The 12,157-nt window shown below is 39.8% G+C and overlaps 1 protein-coding gene across 7 annotated transcripts in view; it reads right to left on the bottom strand.

The window, feature by feature from the left end:
• LOC109430632 (inositol polyphosphate 5-phosphatase E) overlaps positions 1-11,551 on the bottom strand; it is a 49,280-nt gene extending 37,729 nt beyond the window's left edge. Inside the window, exons 1-2 of one of the 7 annotated variants that reach the window (XM_062852131.1) lie at positions 11,093-11,551; positions 10,373-11,000 (exon numbers count right to left, since the gene is read on the bottom strand). The gene's annotated coding sequence lies outside the window, so the exon portion shown is untranslated. Of the gene's footprint in view, positions 1-10,372 lie in introns of all 7 variants that reach the window. The other 6 variants (XM_062852132.1, XM_062852134.1, XM_062852135.1 and 3 more) reach the window with 6 other exon arrangements.
• Between the last annotated feature and the right edge of the window lie 606 nt (positions 11,552-12,157).

Here is a 12,157-nt window from a genome sequence, read left to right as displayed (position 1 = left end):
CAGGAATTCCTTCAGAAATTCCTCGAGGAGTTCTTTCAGACATTTCTCCAGGAAGCCTCATATGTATATTTCTCCAGAAATTCTTCAAATAAAACCCCCAGGAATTCCTCCAGTAAATACTCCTAAAATTCCTCCAGAGATCCCTCCTGACATTTTTCTAGGAAAACTCCTGAATGTCTGTCTGTCAGAATTCCCCCAATATTTTTTTTTTATCTGTATTTACGAGATTTTTAGCCCTGGGCTAGTTCATCTCGGGACCCACGCTTTACTTCCCTTCCGAAGGAAGAACTCACATTTTGCGAGTTTGTCGGGAGTGGGATTTGATCCCAGGATCTCGGCGTGATTTTCCCCAATATTTCCCCAATATTTCCTCCACGGATGCCTCCATAACATGCTAAAGGAATTTCTCACGGAATTCTTCCAGGTATTCCTCAAGAAATTTCTTCAAGGATTTTTCCATGGATTCCTTCAGGGAATTCTCAAACAATTTCATCAGAAATTCCTTCATGGATTTCTTCAGAAATTCCACAAAAAACCTCCAGAAATTCCACCAGGAATTCTTTCAAAAATTTGTCGAGGAAGAACTCCTGAAATTCCTCCAGCAGTTCCTCCAGCAGTTCCTCCAGGCATTCCTCCAGAAAATCCTCTAGGAATTTCTGCCTGAGTTCCCCAAGAATGTCTCCCGGAACCCTTCCAAGAAGTCCTCGAGGAATTCCGCAAGGAAGATGTCCAGGAAACCCTCCACGGATTCCTTCAGGAATTTCTTCAGGATTTTTTCCAGCAATTTATCCAAGAATTCCTGCAGGAATTCATTCATAAATTTCTTCAGAAATTCCTCAAAAAATTCCACCAGGTATTCGCTCAGAATTTGCCCGAGTTCCTTCAGACATTCCTCCAGAAATTCCACCGAGATGCCTCCAGAGATTTCTCCCTGAAATTCATCCATGGACTCCACCAGAAAATCCTAAAGTAATTTCACCCGAAACTCTTCCAGGAATTCCGGGAGTTCCTCGAATGATTCCGCGAGAAATTCCACCAGGGAATCCTCCACGGAATCCCCTAGGAATTTCTCCAGGATTTTTTTCCTGAAATTTCTGCAGGAATTCCTACAGGGATGCAATAATTAATATCTTCAGAAATTCCTCCAGATATTTCTTCAGAAATTCCTCCAGATATTTCTTCAGAAATTCCTCGAGAAGTTCCTTCAGGCATTCCTCCATTTATTTTCCAGGAAGCCTTATATATTTCACCAGAAATTCCTCAAATAATTCCTCTGGTAAATACTCCAATAATTCCTCCAGAGATTCCTCCTGAAATTTTCTTTTGAGAATTACTGTCAGAATTCCTACAATATTTCATCTAGCGATTCCTCCAAGAATTGATCCTCGCATTCCTCCAGACAATCCTAAATGAAACGGAACTCTTCCAGGAATTCCTCCTAGAATTCCTCGAAAAATTCCCCCATGGATTCCTCCAGGAAATTCTCAAGGCATTTCTTCAGGAATTCCTCCGAGGATTCATTCATGAATTTCTTCAGAAATTCCGCAAAAAATCCTCCGCAAAAATTCTTTCAAAAATTTCTTAAGGAAGAGCGCCAGAAATTCTACCAGGAACTCCTCCAGGGATTCCTCTAAAAAATCCTCTGGGAATTTTCACCAGAACTACAGGGATTTCTCCTTGCATTTCTCTAAGAATTCCTCAAGAACTTTTTCTAGGAGTTTCTCAAGGAGTTCCTGCAGGGATTCGTTAAAAAAATTCTTCAGAAATTCTTAAATATATCCTGCACAAATTCCTCCAGAAATTCCTTCAGAAATTTCTCGAGGAGTTCCTTCAGAAATTTCTCCATGGAGCCTCATATATTTCTCCAGAATTTCCCCAAATTATTCCTCCAATAAATACTCCAGAAATTTCTTCAGAATTACCTCCAGGAATTTCTCCAGACTTACCCCCAGGAATTCCTCCAGAGATTCGTCATGAAATTTCTACTAGAAAAAATCCTTTAGGAATGTCTGCCAGAATTTCTTCAATATTTCCTCCCGGGATTCTTCAAGGAATTGCTCTACAAATTCCTCCAGAAAATCCTAAAGGAATTTCTCCCGGAACTCTTCCAGAAATTCCTCCTGAAATTTCTCCAGCAATTCTTTCATGGATTCCTGCAGGACATTCTACAGGAAATTCTCAAGGACTTCTTCAGGGATTCATTCCTTCAACGATTTATTCATGAATTTTTTCAAAAATTCAGCCAGAAATATCTCCAGGAATTACTCCAGAAAATCCTCTAGGAATTTCTGTCAGAATTCCTCCAGAGAATCTTAACCCTAAAAGGGATACATGGGGTCCATTGGACCCCAGGCGCCTTTCAGAGCTCGTATTTGATGGAACACACTCAGCGAGGTGACGAAACTGAGGCCATGAAGGTATCCCTTTTAGGGTTAAAGGAATGTTTCCCGGAACCCTTCCAAGAATTCCTTCAGGGATACCTCCATGGATTCCTCCAGGAATTTCTCCAGGATTTTTTTCAGGAATTCCTTCAGAAATTCCTCCCTCCATGGATTCCACCAAAAATTTCTCAAGGCATTCATCCAGGGATTTTTCCAGGAAATCCTTCACGGAATCCTCCACATAATCCTAAATCAATTTCTCCGAGAACTCTTCGAGGAATTCCTCCAGGGATACTTCCATGGAATCCTCATGAAATACCTCCAGGGATTGCTGCCGGAATTCCTACAGAAAGTTCTCTAAGAATTTCCGCCAGAATTCCTCCAATATTGTCTCCAGGGATTCTTCCGGAAATTCCTCGATTAATTCCTCCAGAAAATCCTAAAATATTTTTTTCCGGATCTTTTCCGGGAATTTCTCTAGGAATTCCTCCAGAGATTTCTTCATGGATCCCTCCGAAATTTCTTCGGGAATTCATCCATGAGTTTCTTCAGAAATTTCTCATAAAAATCCTTTATTAATTACTCGAGGACATTTCTCCAGGAAGCTTTAAATATTTGTCCAGAAATTCCTTAAAGACGTCATCCAGGAATTTCTCTAGTTATCTCCTCTAAGAATTTATAAATGAATTCCTCCGAAAAAATCTGGAGGAATTTATCCAGAAATACCTCCCGGAATGCAAACATGGATTCTCCCAGAAATTTCTCCATAGATTCCTGAAGAAAATCATCCAAAAATTTCTCCAGGAATTCCTCCAGATATGTTTCGCTAAAAATACCTCAAAGAATTTTTTCGGGAATTCCTCCAGAAATTCATCCATTCATTCCTTCAAAAATTTCTTCAGTAATTCCATCTTGAATTTCTACAGGGCTTCCTCCAGGAATTTCTGCAAGGATACCTTAAGGAATTCCTGCTCGGATTTCTCCAGAAAATCCTGAAGAAATTTGTCCCGGAACTCTTCCTGGAATTCCTCGTGAAATTTTTCCAGGGATTTCTACAGAATTTTTTTCAGGATTTTTTTTCTGGAATTTTTCCAGGAATCTCCTGGAACAACTATAAAAATTTCTCTAGTTTTTGCTCCAGAAAAATCTCTAAAAAAATCTTCATGGATACTCCCAAGAATTCCTCTAGGTATTCCTCCAAGAGTCCATCCACGGATTTCTCCAGAAAAAAACTTCTCCCAAAACTGTTCCAGAAATTTTTCAACGAGTTCCTTCAGGAAATCCTCCAGATTTTTTTTCCAGGACTTACTTCATTTTTTCAGGAATTTCTCCAGAAAAATCTTTAAGAATTCTTCCAGAATTTTGTCTAGGAATTCTCCAGGGATTCATCTTTGAATTCCTTCACAGATTCCTTCAGGAATCCCTTATAGGATTACAGCAGGGGTTTTTCCCGGATCTTTTCTGGGAATTTCTGTAGGAATTCCTTTAGGGATTTCTCCATGGATTCCTCCAGGAATTTCGTCGGGAATTCATCCAGGAGTCCATCCATGAGTTTCTTCAGAAATTACTCAAATAAAAACCTTCACAAAATCCTCGAGGAGTTCCTCTAGACATTCCTCCGGGAAGCCTTAAATATTTGTCCAGAAATTTTTTAAAGAATTTATCCAGGAATTTCTCTAGTCATTCCACCAAAAAAATCATCAGAAATTTATCCAGAAATACCTCCCGGAATTCAAACCTAGATTCCTCCAGGAATTTCCCCAGAGATTCCTTAAGAAAATCATCCAGGAATTTCTCCAGGAATGTTTCGCAAAAAAATCCTCAAAAAATTCTTTCGGAAATTCCTCCAGGAATTCCTCCATTATTCCTGCAAAAATTCCTTCGTTAACTCCATCTTGAATACCTTCGGGAATTTCTACAGAGATTCCTCCAGGAATTTCTGCAAGGACTCCTAAATGAATTCCTGCTCGGATTTCTCCAGAAAATCCTGAAGAAATTTCTCCCGGAACTCTTCCAGGAATTCCTCGAGAAATTTCTCCAGGGATTTCTACAGACATTTTTTCAGGATTTTTTTCCGTAATTTTTCAAGGGATTTCTCCAGAAGTTTCTCCTGGGACAACTATAAAAATTTCTCTATCAATTGCTCCAGAAAATCATCTTAAAAATTCTTCATGGATTCCTCCAAGAATTCCTCTAGGTATTCCTACAAGAATTTATCCATGGTTTTCTCCAGAAAAAAAACTTAAAAACTTCTCCTGGAATTGTTCCAGGAATTCTTCGAAAAATTTCATCAGGTATTCCCCCATAGATTTCGCCAGGAATTTCTCCAGGAATTCCTCCAGGGATTCATCAATGATTTTTTTTAGATATTCCTCAAAAATCCCTCTAGGAATTCTTTTGCTCGAGGAGTTCCTTTAATCATTCCTTCAGGAAGCCGCAAATATTTTTCCAGAAATTTTTCAAAGAATTACTTCAGGAAATCCTCCAGAAATTCTTCCAGGAATTTCTACATTTTTTTAGGAATTTCTCCAGAAAAACCTCTAGGGATTGTTTTACGGATTCCTTTAGGAATTTCTCCTAGGATTACAGTAGGGATTTCTCTAGGAATTTTTCCAAAGCTTTCTCTAGGATTTTCTCTATGAATGTCTCCAGGGATTCCTCCAAGTATTCCTGCTGAAAATCCTCCAGAAATTCTTCCAATGATTCTTGAAAGCATGCCTTCAGAAATTCCTCCAAGATTTTTTTCGCGGATTCTTCCAAAAATTCCTTCAGGAATGATCCCACTGATTCCTCCAGAAATTGCTCCACAAATTCCTCCAGAGATTTTTCCAATTATTTCTGCAAGGATTCGTCATTGAATTTCGAGTAATTCTTCCACAAATTCATTCAGGAATTTTTTCAAAAAAATCCTTCAGGAGTTCCTCCAGCAATTCATCCTGGAATTCCTCCATGAATTATTTCATGGATTCCTTCATGGATTCCTTCGGTTACCCCTCCAGTGTTTCATCCTGTTATTCCATCACGGATTTCTTCAGGAATTCCTCCAGGGATTTCTCCAGGAATTTCTCATAGCTTCCTCCAGGAATTATTCTAGAAACTCCTTCAAATGTCCCTCCAGAAATTTCCTCAGGAATTCATGCAGAAATTCCTCCGGACATTCTTCCAGAAGTTCCTCCAGGAATTCTTACAAGGAAACCTCTAGGCATTCTCCCAAGGATTCCTTCAGGAATGCCTTCAGAGAATCCTCCAGAAATTCTTCCAGGAATTTCTCCAGGGTTTCTTCCAGGAATGCCTCCAGAGTTTACTCCAGGGGTTCGTTAATGAGCCCCTGCTGGAACACTTCCAGAAATTTGTCCAGGAGTTTTTCAAAATATTTCTCCACAAATTCCTCCATGAATTCTTTCACGAATTCCTCTGAGGAATCCTTTAGAAATGCCTCCAGGGAATTCCTTCAATAATTTTTCCAGCAATTCCTTTAGTAGTTTATCCTGCAAATTCTACAGGAATTTCTCTAGACTCCTCTTTCAGTTTTTGAGAGCTACGTTCAAGAATTCTTTCAAGCACTTCTTTAGTAATGCCTTCAGGGATTCCTCCAGAAAGTCCTTCAAAGATTCCTCCTGAAATTTCTCCAGGGATTTCTCCTGGAATGCCTTCACGGATTACTACAGATACACGCCACGATTACGCATTGAAAGCTTTAGTAATGCATAAAATTTAACGATGGTGCATTATTTCGCAATTAGACACATATTTGATTCAAAGATGGTGCGTGAGATGGTGTCTGGATGTTTCTGTGAACATCATGAATGGTGTATGAATGGTGCATTAGCTATGATTCTGTTATACTCGTCATGTTTCATATTAATGTGCACATGCAATTCGTGCAAAGGTGCAGGAAATTCAATGTGCCACAGAAATCAACATGTTCCAGGTACGTGGAATACTATTTTGTATGCGAAATGCCAAAATGGTGCATGAAAAGCTTTGAAGAAGGCGTATGATGCTAGTGTGCTGCATTAGTTGTCGCCGTTATTCAAAGATTATCAACATGTTGCATGGTTAGGTGCACGAGTTGCAAAAATGGTGCATTGAATACAACATAAAAGTATTTTATGTGATGCTCACAACATAATGGTGCACCAGATGCCTAGATGATATAATAAACGCTGAAATGGTGCTCGGAAAGCTTTGATGGTGCATGAAATTTAACGATGGTGCATATCAGTATGATGCATTTGATTTCTAGTTGATTAAAAGATAGTGCATGAGAACAGCATAATGCGTGGATACCTAGATCATTCTGTGGACGCTTTGAAGAAGGTACATGATGTTAGGGTTCTGTATTAGTTGTCACCGTTATTCAGCGACACTCGACATTGTGTATGGCTAGGTGTACGAATTGCAAAAATGGTGCTTGGAATTCAATGTGGTGCCGAAGTCACCATGGTTCACGTACATAGATTACAGTTTTGGAATACGAAATGCAAAAATGGTGCATGTTATTCGAATATGGTGCTGACATCACTGATTAGTTAAAAGATGGTGCGTGAGTTTAGCCTAAAAATGATTCTGAGAACATCATGGGTGGGCATTTATCAGGGGTGCATTTGTTGCCACCATGATTCAGTGATTCTCAACATTGGGTGATTAGGTCCAAAATGCAAGAATTGCAAAAATGATGCATAGAATTCAATGTGGTGCGGAAGTCAACATGGATCAGGTACATGGAATACAATTTGGTGTACGATATGGCAAAATGGAGCTTATGAAATTCAAATGTGAATTAAATGCTTAGATGACGCGTGAGATGGTGCTTAGATATTTATGTGATCATCATGGTGGTGCATGGAATGCAAAGGAGCTACATGATGTCTGTATGGTGCATTAGTTTTACCATGATTCAGTTATACTCAACAAATTCCATATGTAGGTGCATGAATTGCAAAAATGGTGCAGGAAACTCAATACGGCACAGAAATCAACATAGACCAGGAACAAGGAATGCTATTTTGTATGCGAAATGTCAAAATGGTGCATCAAATTCACTTGTGAACCACATCATAATGGTGCATAAGATGCCTAGATGATATAGTGAATGCCAAAATGGTGGTTGGAAAGCTTTGAAGAAGGTGCATGATGCTAGATGATGCATTAGTTGTCACCGTTTTTCAAAGCTTATCAACATGGTTAGGTGCACGAATTGCAAAAATGGTGCATAGCATACAAAAAAATGTATTTTATGTGATGCTCACGGCATTACGGTGCTTTAGATGCCTAGATGATATGATAAACGCTGAAATGGTGCTTGAAGAGCTGTGATGGTGCATGAAGTTTCTTGATGGTGCATATCAGTATGAAGTTTTAGATACTTAATTGATAAAAAGACATTTCATGCGATCATCATAATACGTGGATACCTAGATCATTCTGTGGACATCATGATGGTGTATTGAAAGCTTTGGAGAAGGTGCATGATGTTAGTGTGTATTAGTGTGTATTAGTCGTCACTGTTATTCAGTGATACTCGTTATTTTGTATGGCTAGATGCACGAATTGCAAAAATGGTGCTTAGAATTCAATGTGGTGCCGAAGTCACCATGGTTCACGTACATGGAATACAGTTTTGGAATACGAAATGCCAAAATGGTGCATGTTATTCGAATATGGTGCATACATCACTGATTAGTTAGAAGATGGTGCGTGAGTTTAACATAGATGATTCTGAGAACATCATGGTTGTGCATGAGATACTAAGAAATTGTATGTGTCAATGGTGCACCATGGCTCAGTGATTCTCAACATTGCGAGGTAAGATCCAAGGTGCAAGAATTGCAAAAATGGTGCATATAATTTTTTATAGAAGGGGGGGCAAGTGCCCCCCCTTGCCCCCCCCCCCCTGTGCACGCTAGTGATTGACGTTCCCGATAACAAATCTGTTGTCAGTGAGTATATACCATGTGTAAACTAAGCCACACAGTTGTTTTTGACGAAAATGGACTAGTGATAGTGTCTGAAGGTGACTATGGAATATTGTGTCATCTGTTCCAGCTGGATAAGACCATTGATACTTTCTGCAGCGCTTTCGCAGCCTTCAGTATAACGGTGATTATGCGGATGCTTCCGATGAAGTAAGCAGATCTACACTTCCACATACCGAGAATCGCAGGTTACTTTTCGTCGTTGAGGGCGTTTTTTGTTGTCTTTTCCCTGCTTGTTTTTCTATGGCCAGGCACAGGGACTGACACCAACCCATTTAAGCGACAACTTGGCTAATCTTCCTGGAAGCTATGGATTCTGCTCGGGAATTTCCTCCGAACAATTCGTAATCCTATAACGAGGCCATGTGCAGTCAGTGAGAACATAATTGCGACCAGTGATGTGATCTCCGCTGATCCATCAGTAGTGTATTTTATGTGTTTGTGCATGATCGGTTCAGGACAAGTATCATCTCATCTTGTTATCTGCTATTCGGTAAGGATGAATTTGGCGTACAGCAATAGATTTGAAAGAAAATCTGAAATACATCTTCAACGTCTTTTCAATCTATCTTCAAAAGTGCTCTCTTCAGTATATCCAGAAGACGTTCGGAGTTTTCACTTGGTCAATTCTGTGTTCTTGGTAAAATTTGCTGAATACTTCATACAAGCCTGGGGGTACCGTTGTCCTAACCGGGATATTCAAATCGGGAAACACATTTCTTCCGCTGCTTTATCGTCATTGTTGTGATTGAGCTACTAGTTACAAAAATATCTGGCCATAATGAATACGTGTCCACGACGACGAGGAACATCTTCGCACTAGCTGGCCCAGCATAATCCACATGAAAACGAGATCAGGGCATAAACGGAATTGGCCATGATGAAAGATTGTTTTGAATACTGCTGCACCGTTAGAACGTATCCGGACATAGTCTTCACCATCAGCAACCATATATAGCTAACACTCAATACTTCTTGCCAGAGATGTCAATCTTTGCATTCCAATATAACCAGCATGTAAACTCTTCAGAACAGGTGATTACAATGACTTCGGAATAAAGAGTTGATCATTAAACATCAGATTTCCATGCGCTTAATACAGCCTATGCGTCTTTTGTAGAACGATGCAACTTTATTGTGATGTTTCGAGGGAGGCTTATTATCTTGAACTTGTTTAAGGACTGTTAGAATTATCATATTCTTTTCAGATTGTTGCAAGATCAATTGACAGGTGATTGGAAGAACTGATACGGCTTCGGTTTGTATACTGCAAATATCTGCACCCACCAGCAAACTGACAATCACATAATCTTCGTCGGGCTTAGAATGCTGTTCAATCAAACGAGACATCAGCACATCAGCGTAACCAAAACTTTCAGTATTCTTAGTCAAGATCAACGTTGTCCGCAATCTGCTGAAATTCACCTGGTGCGGTTTTAACTCTTGAAGATAGTTTCTAGCTTTGGCGCTTTTGACGGAAAACTGGTGCTTATTGGATTTCGACGGTTATAATATAGATAGAACTTTGGGAGGTAGCTAAGCACTCTTGTTACATGTTACATTGTTATAAAGGCTCCCGTCGAAAACCTTGCAGTTATTTACTTTCAAGCGACCTCTCAGGCCCTTCCAACTTTATGATGACGCTTCATTACTTGGTTGCACACTACGATGAAAGGTACATCCCAAAGTCCGAAAAGTTCATTCAGCTCCATTTGAAATTGAGGCCATTTGCCATCGACACGAACACCTTCCTCGCCAAAAACAATTTTGTAGTGCTTTATCGATTGCTGGTGTTTGTTTTACCAAGAACTTCTTCGAAAATTTATCAGATTTTTTTTTAAATTTTATTTAGACATTGATGCATGTAAGAATTTCCTTGAAAATTCCACCAGAACAGTCTCCAATGCACATACTATCGCCTTGATCATTTCAAAGCTCAAGAGAGGTCGCCTAACATTTCAAGTCCATCGCAAATAGTTTCAAGTGTTTTGTTTATAATTATATTTTACTTACTTTTGGAATCGTTTACTCGAAACAATTTAACGGCTGTTATCCATGGTGTAGTCACTTTCACAGCAAGATAATTGACTATTACTGTTGTATAACAAAACAACATCAACTGCTCGCCGAAACTATTACAAGTCGTTGATGCACCTCTCAACTATGACGCGAATCCCAGAGTTTGCCACCAGCACAGAGACGACAATGAATGACGGCGATTCACCGCCGTCGCAGCAGTAGGCGCTGCTTTTCAAGGTGTTGCTTCTTCCGTTTGATGAGCCAAATCGTAGTAGCTGCTGATCACGTTGCTCTAGGAATCCACCACTTTGCCGCTGCCTCCTTGGATGATGCTGATGCATTGTGTTTCGCCCCGTTACTTGGTGAGCACTATTTTAAGCGGCTCGCGCTTTTTAAAATCGCACGACGACACGAGAATATAGATTCGCGACGGACAATTATTCTAGCTCTTGTTGGTGGTCAAGCGCAACCATCAGCACCGCTTCGGATGCCAAAAAACAAGCACAAACTACGATCGGATTCTCTAACCGTAGGGTGTGGGACCATTTGGACACTCTCCGCTTATAACGCAGTCAATTTTATATGAATTTTTGATGAGATGGCGAGATGTATGTATGTAAAGCTAGTCGTGTACAAAATTTTAAGTCAAATGGTATAAAATTTACTTGATTATAAACGAAAAATGCCCAAAATAGGATTCACTGCCCAACCTACATGCATAAACAAAAGTGATATTTTTTCTGCTTTTCACCGTCGCTAAGGAGCACCCCGTTTGCCACCTTTTTCTCCTTTGTTGACGCGGGGAAGGTGGGCGCCGTTTGTTTATGTTGTGATGACCATGCTGCTGCTGCTGCTGTTGTTGTTGTTGTTCTCTCTCTTACGCGCGCCTGCCAACCACCACCCTCTCCGACCACTCACAAAGCGGGTGGCAAAAGTGGGTGGGGGTGGGTTTTTCCTCGAAGTCGATCGAACAATAATGCCGTTTTTCACCGCGAACACTACGATTGTCACGAAAAGCAGTTCGATTTGCTTGTGAAATGCACTGAATTCTAAGCAATAACAACGCGTTTGCAGTAAAAATCAACGTAATTTGTTTGGAAAAGACTAGTTTAAGCACCGACTGTAGCTTTGAGACTGCTACCTTTTTCCTTCGATTTTGCAAAACGTCAAAAATAGGGGATGATTAGAGATGTAAATGGTGCACGGCACCAGAGGCTCCCAAACTTGATTATGCACGAAGCTATTAAAAAAATAAATTTGCAATTCTTTCTTCCGTGGAATAACTCAAAAATGCATTAAACAGCGATAGTGGTCTTTTGAGTCGCATGATTTGTCCTGTCCTCACCATTACTAGTAGTAACTAAGGTATTGGTTCCCTTATTAAGCATGTGGCTCCCATTTTCATCCTACGAAAAACAAAGGATTGCAGCGCTGTTTGTTTTGTTTCTTATTTTTGTATTTTTTGTTAGAAGTGAGCACCCATGAAAACAAAAAGAACGGAATCAATCGGTGCCGTAATCGCTTGTTTTCGAATAGGATGAATATGGGAGCGGGGATTACTGATGGCACACATACCCTATGACTAGAAGAGAAAAAATATCAGATTCGGTATTGCCAGTTTACCTGTTTTAATTCGATTTGTTGTGGCTGCATCTACCTTCTTAATTCACACCATTCTCACTTCTAAAACATGCTTGTATCCCTATTGTGATGAATTTTGTCCAAAATTTACGTTTTATAATATCATTGGATTTATCATTAATATAACGGCCATTTTCG

The sequence above is a fragment of the Aedes albopictus genome, chromosome 2 (assembly GCF_035046485.1).
Source record: "Aedes albopictus strain Foshan chromosome 2, AalbF5, whole genome shotgun sequence".
In the NCBI taxonomy this organism is placed as follows: domain Eukaryota; kingdom Metazoa; phylum Arthropoda; class Insecta; order Diptera; family Culicidae; genus Aedes; species Aedes albopictus.
Note: the sequence above shows the minus strand (reverse complement) of the source record. Positions and strands in the feature narration are given on the sequence as shown.